This window comes from Lethenteron reissneri, unplaced genomic scaffold, assembly GCF_015708825.2.
Source record: "Lethenteron reissneri isolate LAM-NWPU_2019-01 unplaced genomic scaffold, ASM1570882v1 scaffold_1639, whole genome shotgun sequence".
NCBI lineage: Eukaryota > Metazoa > Chordata > Hyperoartia > Petromyzontiformes > Petromyzontidae > Lethenteron > Lethenteron reissneri.
Genome location: NW_026891376.1, coordinates 939,832 through 945,319, shown reverse-complemented (window position 1 = coordinate 945,319; position 5,488 = coordinate 939,832).

Below are 5,488 nucleotides of genomic sequence, written 5' to 3'. Positions count from 1 at the left end.
AACTAAATTAAACAATATTTTTTATTTTACCAGAAAAGGTTCAGATCAGAGGTACGGGTACCCGTTCCCTACCCGTACCCGTACCCTACCCGAAATGAGTGACAAACGGTTACTCACCAGTGACTCACGGCCTATCCGTACCCGTACCCGGCCGCCCAAGGTCGCAAACGGCTACCCGTACCGTACCCGGCCGGGTACAGGTAGCCGGGTATAGGGTAGGGTTCGGGATTGCGGTACCCGGTGAGACCTTCATGGTTACGATACTAAAATTGAATATTTTGCAGAAGTGGACCTGGTACAAATGAAAGGTTACGAAGTGGATATCATGGAGACATTCATTGCAGCCACATCCTCTAATGAATGTTGATATTTAAATATGAGAGAAAAGCATGGAGGACCCAGAGAAAAAATCCACACCACAGGGAGAACATGCCAACTCCAAATATACAGGTGGAAGGGATGGGATCGAATTCACAAAATCCGGTATACTAGGTGAGGTAGTTAACATGTCGCCACCGTGGTGCCCACTCTTGGACTCACCCACCCACCCAATCACACACTAACAACTCACCTGCTCAACCTTCGATATTCACTCACCCACCCACTACTGACTCACACCACCCACCCCACTCACCCAACAATCTACTCACCCGCCCACTAACCTATTCACTCAACCCCTCACTCACCCACTCCCCCACACAATATCCAACTGACCTACCCACGCACTCACTCACACCAGTCACTCACTAATTCACCCACCCACCACCCACTCACCTATTCACCCACCTACTCAACCATCCACCCACTCATGCTTCCATACACTCACTTACTTATCCAGGCACTCACCTACTCACCCACCGACTTACTCACCCAATAAGCCACTCACCCACTCACCCTCCCAATCACCTAGTTACCCACCCACTCAATCTGTAACCCACCAATTTTCTCATCCACTCACCAACCCACCTCTCACCCACTCCCTCACCTAATCAATCACTTCAAACCATTCACTCACCCCACCCACCCACTAATTCACACAATCACCCACCACCCACTCAATCTCTAACCCAACACCCACCTACTCACTCACCCAACGACTCACTCAACAATCCACTGCTCCCACACACTCATCTTATTCACTCACATTCAACACACCCACTTCTCTAACACACTCACTCACCTACTCCCTCAACCACTGACCTACCCACTCACCCACCGACTCACCCACCGACTCATCCACTAACTCACTCACAGACCCACTCAGTTAATCACTGTGTAGTCCTCACCTCTTCCAGTATTGTGAGATATTCTTCCTCCAGCGGTATCTTCACGACAACGCCCTGGGGGTGGGCAAGCCTCACAACGAGTCGGGCGAGCGGGGCAACAGCCTGGTCATGTTGGGTTCATAGCGCAGTGCGGCACACGCATACACACAAGCAGACCACACACATATGAACACAATAACAACAGTGGGAGCCACTCACAGCGATAGGGATGGGCCGCATGGGTCCACTCCAGCTCGATGTACGGCTTGCCCGGATACAATGTTAACTACCTCGTCTGGTATACAGGAGGTTTTCGGTTAGATCCCAACCCTGACACCTGTGTATTTGGAGTTTGCATGTTCTCCTCCGTGGTCAAGTGGATTTTTATTCTGGTCCTCTGGATTTTCCCTACACATTTAGAAACAGGCATTTAGAGTAGTTGGCTGCTATATATTTCCACATAAGGCACGTTGTTGACCTATCACTTGTGGCCAGGTCACTTCTAAAAAAAAGAGTTATGTTACTCAGTAAGATGGTTGAGACACAGGTGATGAGCCTGTGTGTAAGGGGTTGAGTGAGTGAGCGGTTTAATTCATGATTGAGTGATTGATTGTTGAGTGAGTGGCTTGAGTGAGTGAGTGAGTGAATGGTTGAGTGAGTGGCTGAATGAGTGATTTATGGAGCGATTGGTTCAGTGAGCGAGCGGGTGGTTGAGTGAGCGAGTGAGTGGTTCAGTGAGTGAGTGGTTGAGTGAATTAGTGAGTGGTTGAATGAGTATTTGAATGAGTGAGTGTTTGAACCAATGAGTGAGTGTTTAAAGCGCATGAGTGTGTGGTTGAGTGAGTGGTTAAGTTAATGACTGAGTGAGTGATTGATTGAGTGGTTGAGTAAGTGGATGTTTGAGTGAATGGTTGAGTGAGTGGTTGAGTGAGTGAGTAGTTGAGTGAGTGGTTTAAGTTAGTGGATGAGTGAGTGGTTGTATGTGTGGCTGAGTGAGTGAGTGGATGAGTGAGTGAGTGGCTGGCGCGCACCTTGGCTGCGTTGTCCAGAGTGTCCCGCTGGTGCCAGCTCCACTGTGTTGCTGCACTCCGCCAGGGTGAGAGCGACGGTGCCGCGCCCGCAGCTGCTCCAGCGACTACGCCATCTTACCCAGCCCCCTCCTGGCGAGCACGCAGCATGCCCTGGAGCTCCCATCACATGGTGCTGGCAATCTGAGACACCCGCCTGTAGCACACACACAGAAGAAGAGATACGGGAATGGATTAGGGCGACCCGGGTGACGAGTTCACTACTTCGCCCGGTATACAGGAGGTTGTAGGTTTGATCCAAACCCTGATGCTTACATATTCAATTCTGCTCGTCCAGGCGGGGAGAATCCAATCACATTTATTCGATGCGATGTTTCTCATGGGATATAATAAGTGACAACATTTGGACCCCAAACCGAGAGGATTCTGGGATGTTTGTGGTTTTTTGGCAATAACTCTGGAAAGAAATGTCGCAGACCCATCAAGGTGGGACTCGTCCAGCGACATAATGGTTGAGTGACTGGTTGAATGAATTCGGGAATGGTTGAAATGAGTGAGTGGTTGAGTGATTGAGATAGAGTAACTGAGCGGCTGAGCGGTTAAGTTAGTGAGTCGTTGAGTGAGTGTGGCTGATTGAGTGAATGGTTGAGTGAGTTAAAGAGTGATGGTTGAGTGGCTGAGTAAGTGATTAAGTGAGTGAGTGGTTGAGTGAGTAAGTAGCTTCGTGAGTAAGTAGCTTCGTGAGTGCGCGGCTGAGTGGTTGAGTGTGTGGCTGAGTGAGTGGCTAAATGAGTGAGTGGCTGAGTGAAAGGGTGAGTGGCTGAGTGAAGGAGTGAGTGGCTGAGTGAGTGAGAAAGTAATTGGTTGAGTGGTTGAGTAAGTCATTAAGTGAGTGAGTGGTTGCTCTAGTGAGTGGTTAAGTGAATGGTTAAGTGAGTGGTTAAGTGAGTCCCCAAGCCGAGAGGATTCTGGTGAGTCGTTGAGTGAGTGGTTTGGTGAGGGGTTGAGTGAATCGTTGAGCGAGTGGTTGGGTGATTGGTTGAGTGAGCGAGTGCTTGAGTGAGCAAGTGAGTGGTTGAGTGAGCAAGCAAGTGGTTGAGTGAGTGAATGGTTGAGTGAGCGAGCGGTTGAATGAGCGAGTGGTTTAGTGAGCGAGTGGTTGAGTGACTGAGTGAGTGACTGAGTGAGTGGCTGAGTGAGTGGCTGAGTGAGTGAATGGTTGAGTGAGTGAGAGTGTGATGGTTGAGTGATTGAGTGAGTGGGTGGTTGAATGATTGGTTGAGTTAATTATTGAGTGAGTGAGTGGTTGAGTGAGTGAATATCTGAGTGAGTGAGGCGTGAGCGGCGAGTAGTTGAGTGAGTCGTTGAGTGAGTGTGTGGCTGAGTGAGTTTGTGGCTGAGTGAGTGAATGGCTGAATGAATCACAGCTATGATAAAAATGGACATCAGCATATAAGTGGTCTTGTATTCACTCAGTAAATGAAGTTTAATAAAAAAAATTGTACACTCACAGGATCGAAATAAAGATGACATTGCACATCGGAGTAAACCGAGTTGCGGCTATGATGAAATTTTTGCATTAGCATAACATTGATTTATTAGCATACAAAATGACTTTTTGCAGAGCGATTTAATACAAAAGTCTGATAGACTACAATAAAAAAGATTTTTTAAATAAAAAGTACATACAAACCAGGCATCGATACCGTTGCTTTGTATGATCTGTGAAACGCAGAAATTTTCAGATAAAATCGGACATTTTGAGCTTGCTGCTGTATCGGACTGAGTGGAATCAATACAATTACTATCGATTCACAATCAACAAAGACCATATATGGGAAAATCTCTGATCGGTGATTTTGATTGCATCGTATTGCAGCGCCCCTTTGATGATGTTATAAAGCACTTGCCCCACAGTCTGTTAAAGGCTACACTGGGATCTTTGTGTGCGAGTAGCTCACAGATCCTTGAGAGATCTGAACACTGTCCGATCATCAGCGAGCTCCTCCGGCAGGCGAGGCTGCGTTGGCGGTTGTCTGTGCATTAAGAGGTGTTAACTATCCCACGCAGAGAAGTCTGCTTACAGAACATAAGAGGTTCTTCACGTGCCGTGCCCCGTGTCACCTGAATGTTAATGGGGCTCCGGCAATTCAGTATCCACCGCCGAATCATCTTTCACCCATCACCACGCGTCCATTAAGGCCAATGTGACGAGGCCATAGATAGCCAAGCGTTATAACGGGGGGGGGGGGGGGGAGCAAGAAAAACGTCGTACTACGTGACATCACAACACCCTGCACGCAGCCATAGTGGCTGATTAGGGTGCGCATCATTTACGAATATGTGGTTTAAGTGATTGAGAGTATATTTTGGTGTAAATTGATCACGATGCTTTGCATAGCCTGCATTTAAAATTTCATGCGTGGGTGCATGACCAGATATGAGTGGGTGAATGCGTGAGTAAGCCGGTAAGTGAGTATATGGGTGGATGGAGGGAGCTTGGCAGGCATGGCATGGGCTGGAGTGGAGGTGGACTGATGCGGTACGGGAGGATGTGGAGCTGAGTGGGCTTTGCCGACGACTGGTACCAGTGGTATCGAGATCGGCCTCTGCGGGGAGGCTCGTGAAGGATGCTTCTACTTGGCAGTTGGCGACACTCGCCCTCCAACTCACAACAACGAGCGGAACACCGGATGATAAATATGCAGCAATTTGGCACAGTACAGGGTACAGGTGGTGCTGCCAGTCATCTCAGTCAGCCAACCCATGGCACCTGGGTCTGTTCCAGGACCTCCGGTCAGCGAGCCTTCGACACTTCACGTGGCTTCAAAGTGCACCTGGCCTGGCACAGGCGCTGTGGTGACGTCACTGTCACTTATTGGCGAATGGTGACGGTTGATAATGCAGCGGTGGTTGTGAGAGATGCCATTTTGGGGGGGGGGGGGGCGCCAACCCTGACCAGCTGTGAACCTCACGTCGCCCGCAGCCACCAGTGGCCACAGGGAGTTCTGGATGGGTGCGAGGGGCTGGTAACCCCCCTCCACCTTCAACTAAATCACCACACATTCACGTGCGAGCCCTTGGGTCTCTCTGTGAGTCTATGGATCTGTGTGGTGAGTCTATGGGTCTCTGTGAAAGTCCGTGGGTCTCTGTGAGGTGAGTCTATGTGTCTGTGTGGTGAGTTTATGTGTCTCT